This window comes from Panthera tigris, chromosome C1, assembly GCF_018350195.1.
Source record: "Panthera tigris isolate Pti1 chromosome C1, P.tigris_Pti1_mat1.1, whole genome shotgun sequence".
Lineage (NCBI taxonomy): Eukaryota > Metazoa > Chordata > Mammalia > Carnivora > Felidae > Panthera > Panthera tigris.
In genome coordinates, this window is record NC_056667.1 from 26,040,596 (window position 1) to 26,056,263 (window position 15,668).

Consider the following 15,668-nt stretch of genomic DNA (forward strand, 5'->3'; position numbering starts at 1 on the left):
TTGTCTCTTTTTACCATTTTTAGTTTAAAGTTGAAGCCCTGAAGACAGGGATGTGTATGTGTGCCACTGGATGAGAACAGTTGGATAGGACTGCTGGCTTGATTCCCTGCCCAAGTGAGGTTGTAGGATGGGCTCCAAGGTTGCCTAGATTCTCCAGTCAGGCTTACTAGATGGTCAGGTCTGGGTACTATACTCAGTACTAGATGGCGCTATGAGTTAGCTTTCCTGCCTTGGAAAGGCAGCAGGATGCAACTCAGTGCTACGGTTTGGGGACCTGAATCAGGCCAGAGTGTACAATGAATTTCCTGGTCAGGTGAAACCACTGATTCTGCTCTGCAGATGGAGCAGGCCATGGGCTATGCTCTCTGTTCAAATGCCACTGTACATAGGGTCATTGAATGGGTTATGGAACTTCCTGTGTGCTGTGGTTAGGTTTTCTGGTAGAATAGTCTGAAGGTTGTATTCATCAATGAGTAGGGCTATGGATCACATTCCCTGACTGGGTACAGTGGGAGAAGCAGCTTTAAAGCTGGTACAGCTCTTAGTTGATTGTCTTAACTCAAGTTGACCCACACCCCAAGTTCTCTGATTGAATAGGGTCATTGGCTTTGCTCTGCAAACTATCATCTCTGCCTGCCCAACTCTCTGCTCAGGTGCCACTGGGCCACACAGCTTCCAGAGGTTGTTTCCAGCCCTTTTGGTCAGAAGAGGCCAGAAGATATTCTTCACAGTGGGTGGGGTTATATCACAGTTCCCCCAGCTGGGTGGGAGGAGAAGGGGCTGATTGCTCAATTTCCCAAATAGACACTCTCCCAGATGCTCCCCTTTGTGCTGGAGGCAATCAGCTCTGCCTGTCTGTTTCTCCACTCGAGCACTGCTGGGCTACACTGCTTCCAGGACTTGTCATCAGCCCTTCTGGTCAGATGGGGCCAGAAGGTACTCTCCACAGTGGCTGGGACTGTGAGTTAGCATTTGTCTGACATGGGCACACACAACAGGCTCTAGGGACAGCAAAACTCCTCATTTGAGGATCTGAATCAGGCAGATCTGCTCCCCATCATGTTCCCTAGTCAGAGTACACCTCTGACTTGGTTGTGCAGATGAGTAAAGCCTATGGTTGGGATTACTTCTTGGTCACTACAGGTATGAACCTGGCCTGCCACGATCCACTTGCTGGTTGTTGCAAGCCTCTCCCCACTTCTCCTTCACAGTCAGATTCTCAGTGGTCGAGCCCCATAGATTCCCCTTCAATGCCAGTGGTGTGAGATCAGAGTAAGGGCTCCTTCAAAGAGACCCACAATGCTGGGGAGGATGTTGGTTGTCCCCCCTTGGGTCTCCCACTGGAGGAGCTGGAGGCTCAGGGGAAGCCTCTTGACATGGGGCTGTGCTTGCATGGGGGAGGTGCAGTGCGGTCATTGTGTAACCACTTCTCTTACCCTTTTAATGCAGTCTGTCTTGGTCTCTGTGGTGCAGGGAGTGCTTCAGCCTCATTCCTGTGTTCTAGGATTCCCTCAATGATGTCTTGTTCTTGAATAGGTATTAGTCATTCTTCTTGTGAGGGGAAGTAAATTCAGGAACAATCTATGTAGCCACATTGATGACATCACTCCCCACTCTGTGAGAATTATTATTCTCATTCTCTATTATTCTTACTTTATAGAAAATGAAATTGAAGCTCATAGAGGTTAAGCAACAGCTGAAGATCACACAGCAAGGAGAGGGAAGGATGGAACTGACCTTGAGTCAACTTGCTCTTAACTTTTATATCCTATTTGCCTCTTTTCCCAGATGCCCCTCACTTTGGGAGCAGGATAGAAATTTTTGTCAGACCAGCATACTTCCTTTTGTCTTTTCTACGATTCCTTCTTTCCAGCCCTGAAATTCTCCTTCTTTCCTTTTTCCTCTGATTTGAACAACAAAATCCAAGCTGCAGTCTCCCAAAGCCCAAAAGGGAAAAGACGGTATTGCCTGAGCAGGACAAGAAGTCTTGAGTCTGGCCTCACCCACAAACATTTATGTACCTAATGTGGAGACTGGCAAACACTTTCTGTAAAGGGCCAGATGATAAATACTTCTGGTTTTGCAGGCCATATGGTCTTTGTTGTAATGACTCAACTCTGCTGTTGTAGCATGAAAACAGCCAAAGACAGTATGTTAAAGACTGGGCATGACTGTGTTTCGATAAAACTTTATTTGCAAAAATAGACATTGGGTCAGATTTGGTCCACAGGTCCCAGTTGCCTTAGGAAATCAGATGAAGAGCACAATACTACTTCAGGGGCTGCTGATAGGGAAGGCTTAGCTTGGGTTGCTGCTTGGGGCAGGTCAGCTCTGGTCGCACTTGTCACAGGAGCCCTGAGGTGTCCAGGAGTCCAGCAGAGAATCCATGTTTCTGAAGTAGGGAAGATAAATTTCAATTCATTCTTTCATCCTTTGACTCATATTTTTCTTCTAACTCAGCCCATTTATCAAGCCCTATGTGACAGGACTTCCCATTCGCTACCTCATGTAATCCTCATGCCATCCTTGTAGGGTCAGAGTCTCACTGATCAACCTTAACCCTAGACTTTTAAGCCAGATTTGCCCACCTCAACCAGGGATAGATAAACTTGGGCCTTGGGCATTCCAGACCTTCTGCCCCTTGCCTTTCCCATCTCCCAGCAAGCGTGGGCCTTTTTACTTTTTCCACTCCCTTCTCACTCTGTACCCACCTCCACCCCTATTTTTCTTGCTCCTTGCACTCTACCTTGGGAAACATTGGCTCTCTTGTGCTAACTTTGAGGGTCCCAAGGACACTTGTCCCTATCATCTGGCTTATCCCTATCCTGTCTACTTATCTCTGCCACACACTGGTGCCCCCTGGAAGTTATCTGGTAAGTCAGTCAAACAGGTGAATCTCCTCACCAAAGACCACAGAGCCAGGCAGCTGGGGTTGAACCCAGGTACTCTAAGCTCAGTGCTCTGGACACCATCGGGCTACAGGGCAAGAGCAAGGGATGGCCCCAAGATCAGGCTACTGATCTCAAGGGACTGATGTTTCTTCCCTGCCCAGAGTCTGGGAGCCACTGGAGACAGAGCTCAGAGGAAATGACTTTGTACAACAGATGAGCCTCAAAGTTGATTTCTCAGGAGGAATCCCACAAGGCCCTTGAAACGTGGACATCAAGGAGAAAAATCAATCATCTTTTAAGTCTTCACCTTGATGATTGAACTGCTGCTGCCAGACTCTTTTTTCTTTCTCTCAAGTCCCTACATGTGGCCTTTCTCTTTCTCTCGTGTCCACATTTTCCCTCTCTCATCTTTAAAGTGTGGGGTTTCTTGGTTCTGATCTGAAACCAAAATACGTTGCTTTAAATACATTACCAGGTGTCAGTCACCTACTTCCAAAGTTTGTATTTCCTCTAAAGAAAAAAGGCCCTGGTCAGTCTACTGGGAGAGAGGAACAGCATTTTGCTGAGTACCTGCTATGTGCCAGGCCCTCTTACTGGGATGACCAGAGTTAATTGCCACCCTCCCCCAAGTCTGTCCATGTGGATTTAATGGCCTCACATCTCAGGTGAGGATACCGCATTCAGAGTGCAGAAGTAACTTTCCTGATGTCAAACATGGTTTGCAGATGGTGATGTAGAACCCCACTAGAAACTCTGCTATTCTCCCTCCTTTCTACAAAGCCTGGGAATGAGCACCCCAAGTGGAATAGGCACCCCAACTGGGCATCATGAGACTCTCTCTTGACCTTGACCACAAAGAGATTGAATTATCTAGGAAACCATCTCCTGAATAATTTAGGGGCCGCAGAGTGCCATTTCTTCATTCAAGATGTACTGAGCGCTGCCTTTACTCTAAGTGCTGTGCTTGGCACCAAGGGCAGAGATGTGAACAAGATAGAAACAATCCCTTCTTTCTGGAAGTTACAGTCTGGTACAGAAACAGAAACTACTTATAGTACTTAAACTACTTATAACTACTAAGAACGTATAACACAGGGGGATGAGAGCTGTGACAGAGTAAGTGCCGGGTGCTTGAGGGCATATACTCCCAATCTTGTCCAAAGTGTGGTTGGATAAAGCTTCTTAAGGTAGAGACTCAATGATCTGAGATTACCAGCCTGCTCTAGGATAGGTAAGAGCTAGCCTGGCAACGTAGGGCAATGAGGTGGGGTGGAAGTGCCCAACAGGGTGGGTACTAACAGCAAAACTTCAGTATCTCCTCCCATGAACCAAACAGAATGGGGACTGTTCTAAATACTTTATGGGTCTTAATTCATTTGATCTGCACAGGAGCAAGTACAGAGGAAGAAAGGGAGGGAATGAAGGGCTTCATAGAGCTGGGGCAAAGGCTTATTGAAGATGGAAAATGCTGAGGAAGGCAGGGCCAAAGGCTTTGCAAATAGGGTTGCCAGCTAAAATTCAAGATACTCAGTTTGAATTTCAGATAAACAAGTTTGTTTTTATTATATGTCCCAAATGTTGCGCAGGACATAATTATATCAAAATTACTTACCGTTTACCTGAAATTCAAGTTTAACTGGGTGTCCTATTTGATTTGCTAAGTATAGCAACCCTCCCATGTTGGCCACTTGGAAGGGTTAAGATTTTAGCCTCAGAGTAATGGGGACTCTTGGAAGGTTTTAAGAAGGGGAGTGACATGGCCAGTTCTGTGCTATAGAAAATTGCTTTGGCTGCATTTTGGAGATAAGCCCAGAGGCAGGGAGGCAGCTACAAGGGCATACCTCCAAGTCCATGGCAGGTCATACAGGTGGCACATATCAACTAGTTGGGTGGCTACCTTTCCCAGTCCCCAACCCAATCAGCCCAGGTGCTCATAAAATAGGCACTGAGCACCTGCAGTATGCCAAGTAATGTCTGGGGAATAAAAAAGCCCATGACAGATCACCTGCCCTCCCCAAGCTCCCAGACTGGTTCTTTGACCTGCACAGATCAGTGGTGCAATAGTGTGTCAGTTACCTTGGGAGCCCAGAGCTTGGGCAGTAGGTGGCAAATAAGACCAAGGAAGGCCTGATGAGGTAAGATTTGAGTTGGGTTTGAAGGATGCATTGGGAATTTGGGTCTCTCTGTGATAGCAGTTAAACTAGATCCTAACTACTGCCCTTTTGGACGGGGCCCACTGCTACATCCCTTGCTCTGTGTAGTTAGCTGTATCCTTTAACTTATATTGAAGAAACTCATTTTCTTTTCCTATGGCTGCTGGCATCTTTCTATCAATCCTATCATTGTCACCGTGGGATGGTTACATCCCAGGGAATGAGGGGAGGGCATGCAAGCCACGGAAGGCATGTGCATTGGCATGGGCTGGCAAGATGCCTTTGGGAACTACTGGTCCTCTGTAGAGTTAGAGGGGTGGAATTGGTGTGGACTGGCAGACCCAGGAGGGAGGAGCCAGATCATGAAGGGCCTTGTCCTTTCAGCTAAGAAATGGGAACTTTTACTAAATATTTATAGAGAGCCGCTGATGGGTTGTAAGCATGAGGCTGACATGATCAGTTAAGATGTTCAAAGACCAGCTGAGATGACAGCTCTAGCTATGTGTTGGAGAGTGGGTTGAAAAGAATCTACTGCTTATGAAAACACATGGGAATGGTGGGTCTTGGAGGGAACTAGCAACAAATCAGATGAAGGAGGCCCTCCTCCAGGCAAGAGTTGTGATCCACACCTTTTGTCTTTTGGTATAGAGAGAAATCAAAAGTTAGAGGACCCCAGAGAACCCAAGTCCACTCTGTCCATATTCACAGGTCTGAATTCACATCTAGTGGATTCAAGGGTCTTTATCCACCAAAGAACTTGAAAGATGTTGTAAGGCACAAGAGGGGCTTCTTATTGTATCATATTGGCTAGGCTTTTACTAAAATAATGCTACTTTAAGAAATCACCCCAAAATCTAGGAACTTAAAACAGTACTTATTGATTTTCAAGCCTGCAGGTCTATTGGTCAGCTGGGGTGCCTCTGCTTTATACTCTAGGCTATTTACAGAAGACCTGTTCCATTTGTATCTTTCTGGAGCCCAGAATATTCTTCTCATAGCATAAGTGGGATGTTCCAGAGGGACAAGCAGAAGCATGGGATGCCTCCTGAAGCACATTGTCTTAAGACTTGGACCTCTCATACTGTCACTTCTATGGACATTCTGTTGGTCAAAGCCAGTCACCTGGTGAAGCTTATCATCAGTGGGTGAGACTCTATCCCTCTCACAAAGGTGGGGGCGACAGGGAGAAATTACCTGTGGAACAAATATCTAACTATCACAGTTACTATCAAGAAGCACTCACTGACCCAAGGGCAAACTCCCCCAGTTATAACAGGGAAAAGTACCCCCCACACACAGCCGTACTTCTTGCTGGGCTAGTATGAGATGCCAGGTGGGGAAGTCCAATGTGCCTACAAGAAGCCACCACCTCTCATCTTTCAAGGAGGCCACCTTGAAGGAAGGTCAGGAATGAAGAAGCACATATATTTCACAGGAGAAAGACTATAATAAGGCTCATGGCTTTATCATGAACTGTATCCACCCTGAGACTAAAGCGGAGCCAAACAACTGTTGGGGCTGGTCCACCAGAGATCTATTCTGATAGGAGGTGGAGGAGCCTATAGGGTGTGAGTCACCCTAGGAACGACTGGGTAGAGGTGTATGATGTGGTGAGTGGTCAGGGGTGTGATTATCAGAACACAGAAAGCCTAGCAGAGTGCCTCATCTATTATCCAGTGTCACTCGCCTCCATGAACTCCTGTCTGGATACAGGATAAAAAGACTTCCATGGACACTGAGAAAAATCTCAGGGAACTATCACTGTATGGTTTCCAGAAGCTTTGGAACCAGGAGTTTTTACAGCAATTTCTGTGTATAAGTTAGCAAACAGTTTGCTTAAAACACAAAGACCCAGTGAAATAACTCAGATAGCAAAAGACAGATACTGCCTGATCTCATTTATATTTGGATTCTGAGAAGGAAAGAAAGAAAGAAAGAAAGAAAGAAAGAAAGAAGAAAAGAAAAACCTGAACTCATAGATACAGAGAACAGACTGGTGGTTGCCAGAAGTGGGGGATAGGAGGGTGGATGAAATGGATTAAGGAGGTCAAAAGGTAAAAAATTCAAGTTATAAGAGAAATAAGTCCTGGAAATGCAATATACAGCATGGTGACTTGAGTTAACAGTGCTGTGTTGTATATTTGAAGGTTGGTAAGGCAGTAGATCTTAAAAGTTCTCATCAAAAGGAAAAAAATTGTCACTATGTGTGGTGGTGAATATTAACTAGACTTATGGTGGTGTTCATCTACAAATATCAAATCATTATCCTGTACACTTGAAACTAATACAATGTTATATGCCAATTATATATTGATTAAACACAATGAAGATGATCCTGCAAGTTATGGTAGATAACACCTATTTGTGTTTTCTAAGAACTTATTTAATAAATATGAAAGAAGTTACTTTGGCTTTTAAATGAATGAATGAACAAATACCAAAAATGAAAGTGGCTTACACAGGCTGGTGTGGTGGCTCCATGGTGTCATTAGGGAGCAAGATGCTATCATCCTCAGAATGTGGCTTCCATTCTCAAAGTCATGTTGGGGTCTTTAATGGCTGCTAGAGCTCTAGCCATCACATCTGCTGCATTTGGGGCAAAATAAGAAGGAAAGGAAAGGGAAATGGCAGGGTTACCTTCATACTCTCAGCATTTTGAGAAGTCTCTGAAGTCTCTCACAGAATTTCTGCTTAAATCTTACTGGTAAGAACTTACTTTCACAGTTACATGTAGCCACAAGGAAGCCACAATCTTCTTGATGGATGGCAATATGTCTAGGTAAAAGTTTGAGTTCTTTTACTAAGAAAAAAGATATATATATATATATATATATATATATATATATATATAGGTATTGGGGAACCACAGTCATTCTCTTCCACAAGAAGAAAACACCAGGGTAGACAACCTTGATACTGGGTGACATCAATCTTGATCTAGAATTGGAGGCTAGTCTGGATAGCAGTTGCAATATTGATATCTTAAACATCACTATAGGAGAGGATGTGTTTGCTGTTGGTGGCAGGAGTCATTTCCAGTGACCTATAGCAGACAGGAGGAAGATGATGGCCAAAAAAAAAAAAAAACAACAACAAAAAACAAAAAAACAAAATCTAGAGTATACATGGACCCTGGCAAAAAGCTTCCAGGGAGTCCCACAGAGTCTATAAAGACAAAACTAGGTAAATACTGTGTGTGCCTGAAATTGTGATCTCTTCCCTATCCCAGGTGGGACAACCCCAGAGACAGGATTATGCATCTTTGTCTCATCTCATTGATTCTTTTCTTGGTCACGTAGCATCCCATGCCCTTGGCCTCCTTCCCCTCCCCATGGCTGTGCCCAGCTCCTTGGCTGCCTGTGTTACTGAGCTATGAAAATTGTGTTCTGATCCACAGGGACTTCTTAAAGCTAAGAGCTGCTTGTAGGACCTGAAATTGTCCTCACAGTGATTTCATTCAAAGTAATAACAGCATCTGATGCTATAGAAATCTCATCCTCATGATCATAAGCATTTATAATAGCCCATCATCGAGCAAGTGCTTACATTGGAGAGGAATTTCCATGGAGAAAGTCAATCTTTTCAAAAATGTTAATTTTTTTTGTGTGAGGAAATCAAATGAGATGCCAAATTGTCTCTGTCATTATGTTGCCCTTCCCTCCTGAGCACTTACTGCTCTGATCAGTATGACATTTTCACATGTAGCTATGCAGATGGGGACATTTACCTCCTGATGGAGACCCCTCATTTGCCCATCCATCGCCTGCTCTGGTTTTACAGTAGGCAGAGCATAAAATTAGAAACCCCCAGGCCTTAAAGTTTTGGCCATCCCTTGGGAGGGAAATGAGGGAGACCCTCCCCATAACAATGAATAAAATAAGCCTCTCAGAAACAATATTGGAATATGTGGATGAGGAAATCCACTCAAGTCCTGACCTGTCTGTCTCCCTTCATAAAAGGCCAACCCTGGGTTATATCCCTTGACTCTTTAGCTGTGACTCTCGTTCCTCTTTATGACCCATTCCAGTTCATACACTGCTCTGCTGCCTCAGACCTTGAGAAATACCAATTTGGGGACCCCTGTGAGCTTCCTGCCCAGGTACACCTAAATTCTCCTGCCCTTTCACCTCACAAGTGAGCCCAGGCAGTGACGAAGGGATAGTGGAAATAAGGCTATTTTCCCCTCGGGTACTCTACTCATCATTTCTAGAAAATGCAATCTTCTCAAAGCCCTAAGACAAATGTGAGGTCTGACAAAGACTACAATTGGCCTTAAAAAAACAAAAAGAAAACAGCAAAACAAAAATGAATAAGTGTTTATTTAAATGTCTGTGAAGAGTAACATTAGGTCACATTCATTGATTATTAAATTTAATATCCACAAAAGTGTCATCGCACTTAACAAACTATTTGCAGGTTACAGTGTCTCACTTTGTGAGAATTCCTGAGTCTGCATGATGATTGCTGAGAAATTGTACTCAACCATAAATTAAATGAAGTTACTCAGAGCCAAATTATTTCAAAAGCAAAAATCATAAAAATCCTTTCAGTTTTTACAACAAAAATTTATATTTGATGTGGAATGTGGGTGTACTTCGGTGAGTACTCAGGGTCTATAAAAGTCACAAAATGCCCATGAATGTGTGGTCTTGGGGGAATGTAATTAAATATTAAAGAATCTGTTTTATTGTACACCAATCTGCCTTAATGCCATTGTGGCAAAAGTTCTAGAAATTGTAGTACGGTGGACTACTGTGCAACCATTCCAAAGAATGAAGTGTATTTATATGTACCAACAGGAGAGAGTCTCTAAGATTTAACATGAATAAAGCAATATTGCAGAACAATATTTGCATAACAGTATTGCAGAACACCATGATTCATTTTGCGTCAAAATACTTTATGTGTGTGTGTTTGTGTGCACGTATGTCCATACACAAAGAAATATGTAAATGTATGTTTGTATACGTGTAGAAAAATTCCAAAAGAATCCTCAGAAATAACAGTCATTTATCTCTCAAGATCAGACATGAGGGTTGGGAGCAGGGAGACTTCTATTTTCTGTTATAAATGTCTCTGAATTGCAGGGAAAACATTCAGCAGGTGCATACATTAATTTATAATTTTGAAAAACAGCAACAACACTGCAGAAAAAAAGTGGTCTGCAGGCAGACTGGAAAGGGAGAAGCTCACAAACCAGGAATTGGCACTGTGGATCCAGCACTGCTGGTGGGAGAGCACCAGTGAGCATAGGGACCTCAACACCTGTCACTACAGATGTGGGCAGGCAGAGCATCCAGGGATGGTTCAACAGACTCCCTGTGGTCTGGAAGAAACAGCCCTCCAGATGTGTTTCCTTCCTTCCCCATTCTTCAGACAACTTTCCGTTCCAATGTAATATCACAATTCAACCAATATTTATTGAGCACCGATGGCGTTAGTTTTCAGTGGCTGCTATAACAAACTACCACAAATTTAGCAGCTTAAAACAACACAAGTATATTACCTTACAGACATTCAGAAAAGATCAGAAATCCCAACCGGCTTCCACTGGGCTAAAATCAAGGTATCATTAGGGCTGTGTTTCTTTCCAGAAGCTCCAGGGGAGAATCTGTTTTCTTGCCTTTTCCAGCTCCTACAAGCTGCCCTCATTTCTTGGTTTGGGGCTCTCTCCAACTCCAAAGCCAGCAGAGTTGCATCTTCAAATCTCTCTCCAACTCTGATCTTCTGCCTCCTTCTTCCACCTAAAAGAACCCTCATGATTATGTTGTGTCCACGTGCAAAGTCCAGTAATCTTCCCTTCTCAAGGTCTGATCAACTTTAACCCCTTTGCCATGCATCCTACCATATTCATGGATCTCTGGGTTGGGACGTGTATATTTTGGGGGAGCCATTATTCTGCCTACTACAGCAACAGAGTGTCCAATGCAGTTTGGAGAGCTGAGAAGATAGCTGTGGATAGACACAACCCTTGTCCTCAGGAGCTCTCCATCTAGAAAGGAGGCAGATGACTGCCCATGCAGTACTTGCTAGTGGGAAGGGGTGGCCAAACCAGTTTTGAGAACTTTAGCTCATCATCCAGGTCAAGGTTATGCAGGGTCCAGTTTAAAATGTTGCAGGGGGAGAGCCAGAGTGATTTATTAGAGAGTCCATGTGACATGCATCCACCACCACCACCCTATGGGAACAGGAGGGACATCTTCCTCACCTTAAGCCAAGTAGGGAAGAGGACTTTGAGGGGACCTCTTGGAAATCTTGAAATGTGCTCCTTGGAAATAAGGGGAGATGATGACCTGGTGTCTGACACTCATCTGAGAAATCTACAGCAAGAGGTCAAATCTTGGCTGGTGGGGTGAAGGAGAGAGAGGGCAGATTGCACTGGAGACTAGCTATACTTCCATCAGTGAGGAGGAGGCCACATTCCCCGTGGGTCACAAGGACAGGGAGAGCACTGGCCTGAAGCAATCTTCAAAAGGAATTTACCCAGGGTGCCTGGTGGCTCAGTCGGTTAAGCATCCAACTCTTGGTTTTGGCTCAGGTCATGATCTCGGTTTTGTGAGTTTGAGCTCCGCGATGGGCTCTGTGCTGACAGCATGGAGCCTGCTGGGGATTCTCTCTCTCCCTCTGTTTCTGCTCCTCCCCCACTTGCACTGTCTCTGTCTCTCTCAAAATAAATAAAAGCTAAAAAACAACAACAACAAAAAAGGAATTTACCCAAGAAGCATCCTTGAGCCGGCACAGACATCAGCCAATCCCAGAGAGAATCCATACTGATTGCAGCAGGACTAGTAAGGCCTTGCCCTAACTTCCTCTCCCATTCCCTGCTTTATCCCTGGAGGAATCAGAGACAGCTTGCTGGGCATGGATGAGGCAAAGGAGATGTGCAAGCAGGGTAAGAGAGGACACAGCCCCACACCCTCCTGCACTTGCCCCTACTGTACTGAAGGAGGCCCAAGCTGGGGGAAGGAAGGAAGGAAGGAAGGAAGGAAGGAAGGAAGGAAGGAAGAAAGGAAGGAAGGCTGCTTAACTAAAGCTTTGGGTTTTAACTATTATACTGAGCTGGGCACTTCAGTTACTACAAACAAGATAATTTGGGTGCCTGAAAGTGCCCAGAGGCCTTGATGGTAAAGGAGTGATTGGCCCAGATTATGAGATCACCCAAGAGGTAGGAAGGCAGAGATTAAAAGCACAGGTGTGAGAGAAAGGAAGTTGTTTTCTGCTTTCACCCTGGCATCCTGCTCATTCGGGGCATCATCTTACATGCTTCACCTTCCCAGTGAGACAGAAGCCCACACAGAACTCCCCACCTGGAAGCAGACCCTGGCATCCAGGCTGCTTCTCACCAGGGCCTCTGCTGGGCTCAGACCCACACCAGGGATTCCCTCTTCGGTATGGGTACTGCTGCTTCAGTCCTCACTCTCCGTGTGGCCTTAGCTGCGTCCCACATCGATCCTGCCCTTGGACTCCCAGATCTCCTTTAGGAGTCAGCTCTGTGTATGAAGCAGGCAGGTCCTGACCCCAGCTAGGTTCTCCCACACCTCCAGGCTGCCCTTCGGACTCACCTGAGTTTGTCCTGTTTGAACAAAGCCACCTGCACTTTCTCCTTCAGGCCCCCGTGACCAATGGGGGCATTTGTGGGTGATTCTGTCATCTTTGGAGCACACACTGAGCCCACCAGACGGCCAGAGCAGGGGTTGAACCTGGGGCTCCGACTCTGTGGGAGCTTCTGTTCCATGGGTCCAGGGTACCGGCACGTGTAAGCCTCCCCTTGACTGCGCCTCTGGCCTGCTCCGGAGAATCACCGTGGAAGAGGAGGGTTGACATGCTTGCTGCTCTGCCATTCCCTCTCCGGTTCTGGTTTCTGACCACTTGTCCACCTGTAGCTTCACTTGAATCCACCCTGGGCAGCCCTTCAAAGATGATGGCAACAACAATAGCAATAATAGTAACAGCCACTACTTCCATAGTGCTTAACACATCAGATACTGTTCTAAGAACTTCATGTATAGTAACTTTCAAAATTGCCACTCCAATCCTATGAAGCCAGTACTATTATTACTGCCTTTTCTTTTAAATAATGAAGAAAAGGAGGCACAGAGAGGTTAAGTCACATGCCCAGACTCACACAGCTAGTAAGTGGCCATCAGATCCCAACCTTAGCAGTCTAGCTTCAGAGTCCTATGGCTTCATCATTCTGCTCGTCTGTTTCTGAAACAATGAGGACACCCATGCCTCCTTGACTTTGCTTATCCTTTCCCTGCCTGTGCCTCTGATGCTCTTCCCTTTCCTGTTTCCTTGAAGTTCTATTCAACCTTCAAGGTACAGCTCAACTGTTTCCTTCTGTCTCAAATCTCCCTGATCCCCTGCCCCCAGCAGGAGGACCCCTGCCCATCTGTCCTGTCATTGTACTTGTTATCACTTCTGTCAGAGGATCGTTTCTCGGAAGTCTGTCTTCTCACACAGATTGTGGGTCCCAGAAGCAAAGACTGTGTGTCTCTGTACCTGCAGAACTTACAGCACAACTGGTAATGAGATGAATTGACTTCTCCCTGAGTCTCACACCTACAGTTGTGTCCCAGCTTTTTGATTTGGGCAAGGTGATTGCAAAGATGTGGGCTATGCAGCTCTTTGATGCAGCTGGGGCCTTGAGAAGAGCTCAAGTGTGAGTTAAGTGCCAAGGCCAGAGCAATATTTCTGGCTGAAGGGCTTCATGGACCTGGATGGGCTCCACTTCTTCTGTCCCCTCCCTGGGCGACTATGTGCTTCAATTTTCTTTGTCCTCATGACCCCAGCAGAAGCCTGGCTGGCCCCACAGGATCAGGGACTGTTAGGTGCTGACATCTCTGTGTCTGGCCTCCTCACCTCTCCCAGCACTGGCCCCAGGACTCAGAATCCTGGGGAATCAGGCCACCATCTGGAAGGCCAACTCTTGGCTAAGATTCTGACTGGAGAAAAGGCGAGTCCAGGCCAACTACGGGGGTGGTATGGACGGAGGCCAGAGCCAGCACATAAGTTAGAGGTAGGGAATTCTAGCATGTTCTTTTCTAAGAGCCCCTCAGACACTCTTGGGCATCCTCTTGGGCTCCCCACTTGTGTGCTAGAGACAGAATCACTCCCCAACCCTCTTCATGTTTTTCACGAGCCTCTGAACTGCAAGCCTCTCTCATGCAGGGCAGTTTCCAACTGCTGACACCTCACCCCATTGCCTAACTGGGAAAGTCACTGTGCTCCTAACGTCTCCCAATGGCCGCCAGTGGCTCTTGGGACACATTTCAAAATCCTCTGTAAAGCCCTGCACGAGCTGGCCCCTGTTTACTTCTCCAACCATTCTCTCCAGTCATCTGCTCCACCTCACCGCACTCCAGACACACTGACCTCTATTCATACACTTCCTCCACCTCCACGTGGCCAACCCCCCTCACCCTTTCCTGGCCAACCTCATCTGTCAGAGAGGTCTGCTTTTTAATGACCTTTTTAAAAGAACCTGCTCCATTGACTGGTCTCCTGCTTCACTGATTGACTTCATTCATTCATTCATTTATTCATTCATTCACTTTTAGATATTCTACACATGGGTTGGAGCCCTGTGCCTGGCATTATAATTGGCCCATCAGCTGGGGAGAGAGAAGAAAATACTTGGGTCAGGAACTTTATGGACCCTGCTAGGGCCAAAGTACAGATGAACTTCTCCCAATGACCAATCCAGGGTTGAAGACCCTAGGAGCAGTGCAGCCCAGTGGTCAAGGGCATGGCCTCTGGAGCCAGAATGCCTGTATCTCAGTGCCTATTTGGTCATTACTGGTGTGAACTTGGGCAAAAGAATCATACTATCTATTTCTTAGGATTGTTAAATCGGGTAAAGCCACACAAACCAGTGCCTGGCACATGGTACTCGTTATATAATGGTTTGCTATAACACTATGGGAGAAATTTTATATTGCACAATTATTGTTTTTATTTAAAGGCCATAAAATGTATATGAGGAAAATTTTTTCTCAACTACCCTAACCTACAAGCTCTTTTCCTTAGAGGCAACCTCCATTACTACCTTCTTACGTATCCTTCCAGAGATATCGTATGCACCTCCAAACATGTGCATATACATCTGTATCTATCCATCCGTATATCCACCCATCTATCTATCATCTAACTATTTGTACCAAATTACAGCATTCTACATACTCTTCTGATGTCTGGACTTTGCTTTTATTAAGTTAAAGATACATCTCAAAAAAAAGGCTCCAGGGCTCCTGGGTGGCTCTGCTGATTAAGTGTCTGATTCTTGATTTTGGCCCGGGTCATGATCTGATTGTCCGTGAGATCAAGCCCTGCATGGAGCTCCATGCTGGGTGTGGAGTGTGATTAAGATTTTCTCTCTCTCTCTCCCTCTCTCTCCCACTTGTGCTCTCTGTCTCTCTAAACAAACAAACAAACAAACAAACAAACAAACAAATGAATGCTCCAATAAGCATTCAGAGGTGTCTGTCATTCTTTCCAAGGGCTGGAAACATGTAAGGATGATGCAAGGAACAGTGAACCACCACCTGGTGATCCACAGGGTCCCTCTTAGCCTGGTCCTTTCATTTCAAGGTGCTCTTTTCTCTGGAGATTTCATGCGACTGAC